We start from the raw sequence: 14,140 nt of genomic DNA, 5'->3' as shown, positions 1-14,140 counted from the left end.
AAGGTCCAAGTTCGGGTGTGCAGTAATAAATTTTATAATCAAACCCCCCCCTTCATGTGCGTGGAAAGACAACCAAGCCTGAGCCACAGCAGTTTGCTCTTAACGCCCCCCCCCATTGGAGTTCTTATCTTCCTACTTTTGCCTCCGTTGTCAGCTTCCTGTACTCGCCCTTTTACTTAGACATATGCATGCTGTGGTTTTGGTTTTGGTGTGACTGTCACTCTCACTTCCCTCCAGTCTGTTTCCAGACACAGATGCAAAACATATATTTTTAGAGGTTTTAGAACATAAGGTGAAAGAACAAAAGGTTACATGAGGACCCTCTGTGCAGCTGTGCACGTACACACTCGAGCCAAGCTGGCCTACTGCAATATGCCGGTTCAGTATTCTATCATCCTAGAGTAAATATCGCTACACGAGAGTAAATAATGCAAGACAAGAGTAAATAATGCTGAGCAATTTCGATATTTCCACAGTTATTACATTTACTTAATGAGTGCATGTTTTCACACTGTGAAGTGAACTCAACATGCTGGCCAGTGATCTGTTCATCCGGGACATTCGGGGCTCTCTGCAAACTCTTCTCTTCAGCGATGCCGTGTTCTTTTGAGTATTTGTCATAATTATGTCTAACATTGAGCTGTAGTGGCTGTTTTATTAAACTATTTAGTGTAATATGGCTCATTTTGGTAAGAGGAACCTCCCCGTTTAAACAGATACTGAGAGAGCACTAGTTAGCTATCCTTAGCACCAGCTAAGTTTGCGTTAGCAAACTCTTGGAATTCACATTAAAAGTAAGTAAAACCACTTCGGTCGCATCCTGTGGCTTGTTGTAACGTCGTGTACTGCATATTAAAGTTTTATGTGCAGTTGCTTAACTATATCTTTCGTGTGTTTGACTCTCCAACTATGCCGACCCAGCTAGCGCTTGGGCTAGCTGGCATAGTTGGCGATTCACTATTAAATGGTCAGTCTTTCTGAGTTTTGGGTTTTACAGTGGGATATTTTATTGATATTGCATTTAAATTAAGTATCTTTTAGAGCCTCAAAGGTGCAAGTGGTTCATGTTGTTTAATGAACTGCGTTAGCCACATCGGCCTGCTTTACGTAGACTGAAAACTTGTTAAAGCCACAAAATCCACTTGATTTGATGCAACGCAGCGGCGCTTAATGAGCTGCACTATTTCCCATAGAACAGAGGCTGCGTGTGCTCAGATGCTCATTTATTGAACGTGGACTGTCAAAGGAGAGCCAAGCAGAGGCGCGAGTTTGGTGAAAGTTGATGAGATTAAGAATCAAGCTGCATCCAGTTAATAGTCTTAGTAAGTATGTCTTTTTAATGCAGTCTGTAAAGTGGACATACCAGTATGTGGTTATATTTGGATATTGACAGTATTACTTTACGTTACTCACATACATTTGGATTTATATACTAAAATATAAACTAACTCAAGTTAGATAGCTGGCTAGTGAAAACACATTAAAAAAAACTTTTGAATTAGGACCTGTCCAAATGAATCTAGATCATTTTGAAAACGTAGCTCGTTTTTAGCTGCATTGTCTTCTTCAATCTATTCAAAACCTTAGTTTGGTTGCTGAAATGGAACTTCTCAAAAATGGCTTCCAAATATTTGATCAAAAATATTGGGACATCTACACCGTACACCTACAGGAGCTCTTATGCCATCCCATTCTAAATCCTATAGGCATCAATATGGAGTTGGTCCCCTTTTGCAGCTCTAACAGCAGATTAGGAGCTCTGCAGTTTTGGAGTCAGCAGAGCGTTGGAAATACTTCTGCACCATGCGCTTCATCACTCGTAGACTTCACTCTGTAACGTTACATATTCCGAGACTGAGTTGCTGTGGTTCCTAAAAAGAGGTTCCAACTGTGTCATCCTATTACAGTACAATTCGAATTCAGTGAACTCTTTAGAACCTCCCATTTTTTCACCAGTGTGTGTAAAGATAGACTGCATGTCAAGGTGCTTGATTTTATACATCTGTGGTAATTGGCCTGAATGCATTTTAATGGGACTGAAACACCTGAATTCATGGATTAAGAGGTGTGTCCCAGTGCTTTTGTTAGAGTATGTAACTGTTGCACCATTAAAGATGCAGTGGATGAGTCAAGAATGTAGAATAAAGTTAAACAAATTCTGCACAGTTGGGCTAGCAGTACTTATAAATGCCTCAAAAGACCCAACTGTTTATAATCATTGTGGAAATATCGAAATTGTTTAGCATCATTTACTCCTGTTTAGCATTATGTAATCTTGCTTAGCATTATTTACTCTCGTATAGCATTATTTACTCCTAGGTAATAGTGGGGAAGGGGCGATAGAGCGTTAAGAGCAAACTGCTATGGCTCAGGTTTGGCTGTCCTCCCAACCACATGAGGGGAGTTTTGATTATAAAATGTATTACTGCACAACCGGACTTTGACCTTCTCTGGCAGACTTTGTGAATGCCAGATGATGTTCCCGGAGCTCTGATAATAAAACTGCTGGAACCTCAACCTTACTGCATATAGTCTGTTTTCTTGATCCTTGTAACCAGATTCAACGAACACGCGAATGCTGTCAAGTGAGGGATAGTAGAGCGCACTCGACATCATTAAACCTCATATTTTGTTTTACCAGACTGCTAATAAATACACATTGTTGTCGTGCAAAAACTAATTTCTCCAAAACAGCAACTTTACAGGACAGGAAAAAAACCTATTCAAATTTCAATGGAAGTCAATGTAAAAATATTTTATTCCAAGTTACTTTGGAGCATTTCTATTGGTTCCTTAACCATCAGTCATTTTTCACACATTATAAACAATGGCAACCTTATGAAAATCATGGTGAGAAGTGAAAAAAGCAGAAAAGGAGTTACAAGACTTTGCATCACAGCAATGCATAACATGGTCAAGTTGGAGTGGCCCAACCTGTACCAAACCTAGCACTGGCATATATTAAATGATCCATCTTTGTCAGGTTTTAATGTAATAAATGTAAAACCATTGTCCTGCTGGGTGACTTCAACGCTCACGTGGGCAATGACAGTGAGACCTGGAAGGGTGTGATTGGGAGGAATGGCCTCCCTGATCTGAACCCAAGTGATGTTTTGTTATTGGAATTCTGTGCTCGCCACAGTCTGTCCATAACAAACACCATGTTCGAACACAAAGGTGTGCATAAGTGCACATGGCATCAGGACACCTTAAGCCGCAGTTCGTTGACCGACTTCGTAGTTGTGTCATCGGATTTGCGACCGTGTGTTTTGGACACCCGGGTGAAGAGAGGAGCAGAGCTGTCAACCAATCACCACCTAGTGGTGAGTTGGATCAGATGGCGGGGGAAAATACCAGACACACCTGGCAGACCCAAACGAGTTGTGAGGGTTTGTTGGGAACCTCTGGCAGAGGAACCTACCAGAAAGATCTTCAACTCCCACATCGAACAAAGCTTCGACCGCATACCGAGGGAGGCCGGTGACATCGAGTCCGAGTGGGCCCTGTTCCGTGCCTCCGTTGTCGATGCAGCCGATTGGAGCTGTGGCCGCAAAGTCGTAGGTGCCTGTCGTGGCAGCAATCCCTGAACCCATTGGTGGACACCTCGGGTAAAGGAACCCGTCAAGCTGAATAAAGATTCCTATCGGGCCTGGTTGGCTTGTGGGACTCTGGAGGCAAAAGAATCGAGGCCAAGCGGGTTGTGGGTGTGGGAGGAGTTTGGTGAGGCCATGGAGAAAGACTATCGACAGGCACCAAGAAGGTTCTGGCAAACCGTCAGGCGCCACCAGGAAAGGAAAGCAGTTCCCGACGAACTGGGGACGTCATTGGATGGTGGAAGGAATACTTCAAGGATCTTCTCAATCCCACCAACGATCCTTCCCTAGAGAAGGTAGAGCTTGGAGATCCAAGCGAGGGTCCATCCATCACTCGGGCTGAGGTAACCAAGGTGGTTGGAAAACTCCTTGGTGGCAGAGCACTGGGGGTGGATGAGATCCGCTCAGAATTCCTGAGGGCTCTGGATGTTGTAGGGCTGTCTTGGCTGACACATCTCTGCAACATTGTGTGGACATCTGTGGTGGTCCCCCTGGAATGGCAGACTGGGGTGGTGGTCCCGCTTTTTAAGAAAGGGGACCGGAGGGTGTGTTCTGACTATCGCGGGATCACACTTCTCAGCCTACCCGGTAAGGTCTATGCAGGGGTACTGGAGAAGAGAGTCCAATAGTTGAATCTCAGATACAAGAGGAACAATGCAGGTTTCGCCCAGGTCGTGGAACACTGGACCAGCTTTTTACCCTCACCAGGGTCCTGGAGGGTGCATGGGAGTTTGCCCAACCAGTCTACATGTGTTTTGTGGATTAGGAGAACGCATTCAACTGTGTCCCTCGGGGGATCCTGTGGGGAGTGCTCCGGGAGTACGGAGTGAGGGGCTCATTGTTATGGGCCATTCAGTCCCTGTGCAAACAGAGCAGGAGCTTGGTTCGTATAGCGGGCAGTAAGTCAGACTGGTTTCCAGTCAGGGTTGGACTCCTCCAGGGCTGTCCATTGTCACTGAATCTGTTCACAACTTTTATGGGTATACGTCTGCTTTTTGTGGTCCTGTTGGCATCATCAGGCCCGGACCTCCAGCTCTCTCTGGACCAGTTTGCAGCCGAGTGTGAAGTGGCTGGGATGAAAATCAGCACCTCTAAATCTGAGACCATGGTCCTCAGTTGGAAAAGAGTGGAATGCTCTGTCCAGGTAGGGAGTGAATTCTTGCCCCAAGTGGAGGAGTTTCAATATCTTGGGATTTTGTTCACGAGTGGAGGAAGGATGGAGCGAGAGGTTCACAGGCAGATTGTCACGGCATCTGCAGTAATGCGGACTCTATACCAGTCCGTCATGGTAAAGAGAGAGCTGAGCCAGAAGGGGAAGCTGTCAATTTACCGGTCAATCTACATTCCGACTCTCACCTGTGGTCACGAGCTTTGGGTAGTGACAGAAAGAATGAGATCGTGGATACAAGCGGCCGAAATGAGCTTTCTCCGCAGGGTCGCTGGGCTCTCCCTTAGAGATGGGGTGAGAAGCTTGGTGATGTGGGAGAGGCTCGGAGTAGAGCCGCTGCTCCTCCACGTTGAGAGAAGCCAGTTGAGGTGGTTGGGGCATCTGGTAAGGATGACCTCTGGACGCCTCCCTAGGGAGGTGTTCCAGATGTATCCGATGGGGAGGAGACCCCGGGGAAGACCAAGGACACATTGGAGGGATTATATCTCTCGACTGTCTTGGGAACACCTTGGCATCCATCCGGAAGAGCTGGAGGAGGTGGCAGAGGAGAAGGAGGCCTGGGCCTCTTTGTTTAGGCTGCTGCCCCCCCTACCTGGACTTGGATAAGCGGTGGAAGATGGATGGATGGATGGATGGACGGAAGTATAAAACTAAATTATAGCTTTATATTATTATATTATAGCTTTGCCTGTTTTCTAATCAAGTTTTCTGAATGTGTTATTACAGGACGTCTCTGTAAGAACATTTCTGAGCTTGAAGACTTGATGGTTTACTTCTTGTGGCTCTTTAGTAGTGGTAATGCTATCTTGCAAATTATTGATTAGAAATATTATATAATAGAAGTATTATATGAAGGTCCAAAGTCTTAAAAATGTACACTACTGAAGATGTCATCCTGTACTCTTAGACTATTTTCACAGAGGTTTTTTTAAATGGAGTTTTAGTAAAACACCTCTATTGCACCCTGTCAAATACATTTTCTAAACCTGATGCATATATGTTTATCATTGGAATATTACAGAATACCCTGAATTGACATTGTTTAGCAGTTAAAACATGAAGAATGCTACAAGCACGCTAACACTGCAGTGCAGTGATGTCACACAAAATGTTGTCTGGTGGATGAACACATTTATTCAGATAGCTGTTCACACACTTTAAATATTCTTGAACTATCATATCTGTTTATACTTAAATGCATAAAATGTGACACTGTAAATGTGTCTGTTTGAACAAACATTTTATCAGTGCACATTTACCTTGGTCTCCTGACTAAATGCTAAGATTATTTGAATCATCTTGGGGTCTGTTTACACCTGCAGTTAACAAGGGTTTTGTATCCAGAGAGTATCTGGATGGACTTAGACTGGATTCTGTTTATACTTGTCAGTAAAATGCATCCCCAGTGTCAACACACAAGATCCAATTTTTTACAGATCCTCTGTAAAAAGCACACCACTGCGTACATTTGTTTTTCTTACTGTAAACAATAGTTTCTCATTAAAATGTTCCTTCTCATTGAGCATGTGAGCAATTTAGAACAATAATGGGGGTTCTCCAACGTGGTGGAACAGAAGGTCCTAATATTCCAGTAATGGCTGAATCAGAAAATATGACCATTTAAACCACAAGGGGGTTTAATATAAATATTAATCTATTATTAATAGTTACTCGTATTAATGTTTTTTGGACTGACGTATGTCCACATGTCTGACAGAATCCGATCACAGAAGACGAATTCTGTTCATACTTGTCTTCAGATGTTGATGAGAGATGTCTGGATCACCTCCAAATGTGGTTTGAGTGATCTGATCGTTAACTGTTCACTGTGCATCTTGTTTACTCCTTGCTTTACACGTGGACGAGCGACACCGAACAGGCCACTGAATACTGTGTCCTGATTCTGATGGGCACCTTATTCATTCAGTTTCAAGTTTCCATGAGCACTACTTAATACACTGCATCCCTAATTAATTCAATAAGTATCTTTCTACAGTACATTCTTTCAGGTACTGTAACTTGCCATATATAATTATTTGCTAATTATAACTAGTTACGGGCGGCACGGTGGCGTGGTGGGTAGCGCTGTCACCGCACAGCGAGGAGGCTGCGATGGACTGGCGATCTGTCCAGGGTGTATCCTGCCTTCCTCCCGAAGACTGCTGGGATAGGCTCCAGCATCCCCCCGCGACCCTGACAGAGAAGCGGCTTAGAAAATGGATGGATGGATGGATAACTAGTTATCACAAGTAAATATGAAACTCTTACAGGTGCTTCTATTATTAGAATGTGTGTCCCAGATCAGGCCACAATATGTGGCCAAACACTGCCTGTAAATTGGCATGACATGAATTAAGCATGAGGTTTTATCATAAAGAATTAGGAGCCTGAACAGTTTGCTTGTGTGGTGATGCATGTCTGGTGTTAAATGCTGCACAATAAAATATTATAACCAGTTATACGTTTCCTTTTTCTTTGCTGCAGAATGACGCCACTGAAACAAAAAGAGCTTGCATAGTGAAGGCAATGATTCTTTACCTCAACGAAGATCCTGAAAACCTCATAAGGGAGTATCTTGTAAGTATTTTGGCCTCTGGTTTTTCCATGGAATTACTTTTCTGTTTGTGCTTTTTGGAGCTGTTTCTAAACAAACTAAGATGAATAAACTCACAATAAAGGAACATCACCCAGTGCAGTGGTGGGACTCTGGTTTGTTTTTGATAGCTTTTGGACAACAGTGACAGTCTATGGCAAAGAAGAATGATATGTCAGGCTTTGATTACACACAAAATGCTTGTTAGTAGATCAGTTCAATGTTGGTTTGACTCCAAACATATATTTGTTGACAATAAGAAAAACAGAAAATTGCCATGCATGCTTCAGCTGAGAGAAGACATACTTGCCACACTTGCATATTAAAATCATTTATTAGCAGCAGTTTCTGGAATATTCCAAGGTATAATTTATGGATGTTCTGTTGTGGCTGTTGCATGTTTTGAAATGAAATGAAAAACAGCTAAATAAAATGAAATTCAGTAGCTGCCCTAATTATTTGTCCTTTTTGAAGGATGAATATAGTTTAGTTAATCTTATTAAATGAGAATGAGTTTGAGTATGAAACGCCCTTTATTGTCACTAATCACAAGTACCAGCGAAATTAGCCATCTACCCGTCATTACGCATAAAATATGACAAAGAGGCGGGGAGACAGGACAGGAAGACAGGGATGAGGAAAAAAAAACAGAATGCAGAATACATGGGGAGAGGGGAGGAGATAAAAAACAACCCCCAGACTATGTTCCTAAGGGTGTACAGTGTGGGAACCGAAAACAACACCTCAGCAATACAAGGCACATAATAAGTACATATTACAACATGAAGACCAGGGCTTGCAACAGGGGAAGGGTGAGGGGTCCAACATTATCAGTGGTCCAACATTGTTACATTTACATAAGTAAGTTAAGTCGATACAATGAAATCATTCTGTTGCCATTAATCAGCACAATTAAGCAAAACAAAAGAAAAAGCATTTTGATAGGTTGATGTTGGTCAGTTCAGTTGGCTACACATAAACCTATTAATTAAATCCAAGCTAATCATATTACAGTTATGTTGGTTTTATATAATACACTCCTGCTTGTTTGGCTTGATGTAGTCATTTCAGTTTTTCCTAATACAGTCATGTTGGTTTTACTTAAGTTGGTTATTTGATGTTTAATGATATGAAGTAATTATATCTAACACAACTCAGTTTAGTGGAAATTGTTGACAACTGGATTAAGTAAATCCAATGAATTTTTTTTTGAGTGTACAGTAAGACACCAGTATTAATACACTTGAACCAAATTAAACTTATAAACTTTAGGTGATGTGATATGCTACATTAGTACCACATTAAATGCTGATGGGCAAATAAAGGCTCTCAAACTAAAAGGACTCCATAAATGGTCCAGATCTATTTACATTTGTCTACACCAGGGCCACCAATCATTTACACTAAGAGCTGTTGACACTAGTGGTCTTTATTCCAACCAAACAGATGCACACTGGATTCCTCCTTATTTAATCAGTTGATCAGAGTCGTTCAACAATGGGGAAGTTATATGAGGAGTGCTCCAAAATCGAGTAAAAACCTGCAGCCACACTGGCCCTCTGTGGACAAGATAAGTGACCCCAGGACTACACCACTGGAATACAATATCCTAACCTGAACCCATATTGACAGATTGTTGATGAGTGCCAAAGTGTGCAGAAGATATTCTTCAGGATCTGATCTTCTGGCTCACTCATAACGCAACTCCGTCTTTGAATTTGAGTGCCTGAAGGTCCTCCTGCACTGGAAGCAAGAATACAGCTTCACTCAGATGTGATCGCACTGGTGTTTCTGGAGACATTTGTCTCTGAAGCGCTTTCCACACTTTGAGCAGGAAAGTGGTTTCTCTCCTGTGTGGATTCGCTGGTGTCGTTGGAGATGACTTCTTGAGATAAAATGTTTTGTACACTCCAAACAGGGATGTGGTTTCTCTCCTGTGTGAACGCACTGGTGGACTTTGAGATTACTGCTGGTATTGAAACTCTGTCCACATTCTGAGCAAGGATACCGTTTCTCTCCTGCGTGAATATACCAGTGTTGTTGGAGAGCACTGTGCTGATGAAAACTCTTCCCACAGTCTGAGCTGTGATATGGTTTCTCTCCAGTGTGAATGAGCTGGTGTTGCTGGAGAACATTCTTATAACCAAAACTCTGTCCACACTCTGAGCAGGTATACGGTTTCTCTCCAGTGTGAATGCGCTGGTTTTCTTGGAGATGACTCAGTAGCTTGAAGCTCTGTCCACACTCTGAGCACTAATATGGTTTCTCACCAGTGTGAATGTGCTGGTGTACTTGGAGATAACTGCGTGTAGTAAAACTCTTTTCACACTCTGAGCATTGATACGGCTTCACTCCTGTGTGAATGTGTTGGTGTGCTTGGAGATAAGTGCATGAGGTAAAACTCTTTTCACACTGCAAGCACTGAAATGGTTTCTCTCCTGTGTGAATGCGCTGGTGTACTTGGAGAGAACCCTTTTGTCTAAAGCTCTTTCCACACTCTGAGCAGATATACGGTTTCTCTCCTGTGTGAATGCGCTGGTGCATTTGTAGATAATCCTTTTGTCTAAAGCTCTGTCCACACTCTGAGCAGATATACGGTTTCTCTCCTGTGTGAATGAGCTGGTGTTGCTGGAGAACATTCTTATAACCAAAACTCTTCCCACACTCTGAGCAGATATACGGTTTCTCTTCTGTGTGAATGCGCTGGTGTATTTGGAGAGAACCCTTTTGTTTAAAGCTGTGTCCACACTCTGAGCAGATATACGGTTTCTCACCTGTGTGAATGCGCTGGTGTACTTGGAGATAAAGCTTTCGTCTAAAGCTCTTTTCACACTCTGAGCAGGTATATGGTTTTTCTCCTGTGTGAATGCGCTGGTGTATTTGGAGAGAACCCTTTTGTTTAAAGCTTTTTCCACACTCTGAGCAGGTATACGGTTTCTCTCCTGTGTGAATGCGCTGGTGTACTTGAAGATGATCTTTTTGTCTAAAGCTCTTCCCACACTCTGAGCAGGTATACGGTTTCTCTCCTGTGTGAATGCGCTGGTGTACTTGGAGAGAACCCTTTCGTCTAAAGCTCTGTCCACACTCTGAGCAGATATACGATTTCTCTCCTGTGTGAATGCTCTGATGTACTTGGAGATAATCCTTTTGACTAAAGCTCTTTCCACACTCTGAGCAGGTATACGGTTTCTCTCCTGTGTGGATGCACTGGTGTACTTGGAGAGAACGCTTTCGTCTAAAGCTCTGTTCACACTCTGAGCAGGTATATGGTTTCTCTCCTGTGTGAATGTGCTGGTGTACTTGGAGAGAACCCTTTCGTCTAAAGCTCTTTCCACACTCTGAGCAGATATACGGTTTCTCTCCTGTGTGAATGCGCTGGTGTACTTGGAGAGAACGCTTTTGTCTAAAGCTCTGTCCACACTCTGAGCAGGTATACGGTTTCTCTCCTGTGTGAATGCGCTGGTGTACTTGGAGAGAACCCTTTTCTCTAAAGCTCTGTCCACACTCTGAGCAGATATACGGTTTCTCTCCTGTGTGAATGCGCTGGTGTATTTGTAGATAATCCTTTTTTCTAAAGCTTTTTCCACACTCTGAGCATGTATACGGTTTTTCTCCTGTGTGAATGCGCTGGTGTACTTGGAGAGAACACTTTTGTCTAAAGCTCTGTCCACACTCTGAGCAGGTATACGGTTTCTCTCCTGTGTGAATGCGCTGGTGTTTTTGGAGATAATCCTTTTGTCCAAAGCTCTGTCCACACTCTGAGCAGATATACGGTTTCTCTCCTGTGTGAATGCGTTGGTGTATTTGGAGAGAACCCTTTCGTCTAAAGCTCTGTCCACACTCTGAGCAGGTATACGGTTTCTCTCCTGTGTGAATGCGCTGGTGCATTTGGAGAGAACCCCTTTGTTTAAAACTCTTCCCACACTCTGAGCAGGTATGCGGTTTCTCTCCTGAGCGAATGAGCTGGTGTTTTTTGAGACTACTCTTTACAGAAAAGCTCTTCCCACAGTCTGAGCAGTGGTGTTTGCCCATGTTCTTTTGTGCCTTTATGCGAGCTGTGTTCTTGCAGAGAGTAGTAGTGCAGGTTTTCTGAGTCCTAGAGCTTCTAGACACCAGTTTCCCACACTCTCACAAGTATAACACATCCCTCTTGGCAGCTTTACTGATTTGTTTGTGGAAGTAAATTTGAACTTTGTAGGAATGTGGACATTAGAAGCAGCAAGGAGACTTGCAACGTCACTCGTTTCTGGAGGAGAAAAAACAATGGGAGGAAACAAGTCAAATTCAGTGATCAAAAGAAGCAATAAAATAGGGGCAAACACACTGGTTAATGTTTAAAGTAGTCAATTAAAAAAACCAAACCTCACACAGTTTTTCACAAAAGTGAGACAAAAGCCTTTCTTTGTCCGAAAAACAAGTCTTGTCTTTGACTTGTCTTTGTCAGTCCAAAGACATTGCTTATAAAAGTGGAAACTGTACAAAGTTCTTTAAGGCTAAGGATACTCTAAACAGAGATAAAAGCTGCAAAACAGAGCTACATTCACATGTGACCAGCTAAAAAATCTCCCCAATAGGTGATTTGGAACCCTAATGACTCTTCAGAGACAGATTAGGTAAGCCAACTCGCACCAGTCTTCAAAGATTTTCAAAAATTCACTGATGTAAAGTATTGTTCTGCATCAGACACTCCTCAATAACACCTATCACCAAAAGGCACCATTACAGAACTGAGTACAGATCCCATTACTGATTCCATTAAATTGTCTTTTTTCTACATCCTGCAAGCCCTGGATGGCCCTAACACTTATGCCTGCTTTCAGTTCTTTCATTCCTGATTTTCTACTGGATACATTGTGGCAGCTGAATGATCCAGATTCATAACTTCCTGTCTAACAGTAAACAGTATATCGAAGTGGGTGGCCACACTTTGGACCATCTCTGCCACAGTACTGGTGCTCCACAGGGCTGTGTGCTCTCTACCCTGCATCAGTGACTGCACTTCTGACAGTGACAATGTAGTCGACACAAATCTTGTTGGTCTCATCTTAACAATATGTTCACATATGGGGGAAGAAGTAACGTGGCTGGTGTCTAACAACCTGGAGGTAAACACACAAAAAGACTGGAGATCACCATTGACTTCAGAAAGAAATCCCCCACTGCTCCATTGGAAACACATGGCTCCACAGTCAGTAAAGCTGAGAACCTCAAATCCCTGGGCACCACCATTCAGCAGGAGCTCAATGGGATATTAATGCAGTTAGTAGATGAATTTGACCTCCACATTTAACCCATTTTAACCCATTAAAATGGGTTTAACACATTTAACCACTTTGCAGTGAAACACCCACAAACACACACTACAGTGCAGTGAGCACACTTTATTATTAAGGCACCGTTATTATTTACACTATACATGTTACCGTTAGGCACAGTTACATTTACATTTACATTTACAGCATTTGGCTTATCCAGAGCGACTTACAATTTGATCATTTTACACAAGTAGGCGAAGGTGGTGTTAGGAATCTTGCCCAAGGGCTCTTATTGGTATAGTGTAGGGTGCTTAACCAGGTGGGGGATTGAACCCTAGTCTACAGTGTAGAAGGCAGAGGTGTTAACGACTACACCACCACATCAGTTATAAGTAACCATGGCGTTAACTTTCATTGTTACACAGACGATATGCAGGTGTAGATATCAGCCAAGCCTGATGACAAATACACCTTAAAGAAAACAGAGGACTGTGTAAAAGACGTGAAATGCTGGATTTTATGCAACTTCTTCCTACTAAACAGTAACAAGAGGTTCTCCTTCTGGGTCCAAAATTGGCAAGAAATAAATGATTAGCCTCTCCATGGATCATCACCTTATCGTGGTGGAGGGGTTTGCGTGCCTGAATGATCCTAGGAGCTATGTTTTCTGGAGCAAAGCTCCTGGTAGGGTCTCCCAGGGCAAACTGGTCCTAGGTGAAAGGTCAGACAAAGTGTGATCCATAATTACCCTTATGAAAATAAGAATCAAACAGGACTTGTGTACCCTGCCTGGATCAGGGTTACCGGGGCCCCACCCTGGATCCAGGCCTGGAGGAGGGGCTCGCCATCGTCTATTGTGGGGAATTCAACACTCACGTGGGCAATGACAATGAGACCTGGAGGGGTGTTATTGGGAGGAATGGCCTCTCTGATCTGAACCCGAGTGGTGTTCAGTTTTTGTATTTCTGTGCAAACCACAGTTCATCCATCACGAACACCATGTTTGAACACAAGGATGTCTATAAGTGCACATGGCACCAGGACACCCTAGGCCGCAGTTCAATGATTGACTTTGTAGTCGTGTCATCGGACTTGCGGCCATGTGTTTTGGACACTTGGGTAAAGAGAGGAGCTGAGCTGTCAACTGATCACCACCTGGTGGTGAGTTGGATCAGGTGGTGGGGGAAGATGCCAGTCAGACCAGGCAAACCCAAACATATAGTGAGGGTTTGCTGGGAATGTCTGGCAGAAGAACCTGTCAGATTGATCTTCCACTCACACCTCCATCAGAACTTTGACCAGATATCGGGGGAGGTGAGCGACATTGCCTCAGAATGGGCCATGTTCCGCTCCTCCATTGTTGAAGCGGTTGACTGTAGCTGTGGCCGCAAGGTAGTTGGTGCCTGTCGAGGCGGTAATCCTTGAACCCGGTGGTGGACACCCCAGGTGAGAGATGCCGTCAAACTGAAGAAGGAGTCCTACCATGCATGGTTGGCCTGTGGGACACCAGTGGCTGCTGGCAGGTATCGAC

At 43.4% G+C, this 14,140-nt stretch overlaps 2 pseudogenes; one reads left to right on the top strand and one right to left on the bottom strand.

Moving 5' to 3' along the window:
* The window catches only part of LOC108412015, a 380,788-nt pseudogene that overhangs the window by 99,190 nt on the left and 267,458 nt on the right, over positions 1-14,140 (top strand).
* LOC108415604 overlaps positions 1-14,140 on the bottom strand; it is a 45,239-nt pseudogene that overhangs the window by 19,169 nt on the left and 11,930 nt on the right.

The sequence above is a fragment of the Pygocentrus nattereri genome, chromosome 11 (assembly GCF_015220715.1).
Source record: "Pygocentrus nattereri isolate fPygNat1 chromosome 11, fPygNat1.pri, whole genome shotgun sequence".
Taxonomy (NCBI): domain Eukaryota; kingdom Metazoa; phylum Chordata; class Actinopteri; order Characiformes; family Serrasalmidae; genus Pygocentrus; species Pygocentrus nattereri.
Note: the sequence above shows the minus strand (reverse complement) of the source record. Positions and strands in the feature narration are given on the sequence as shown.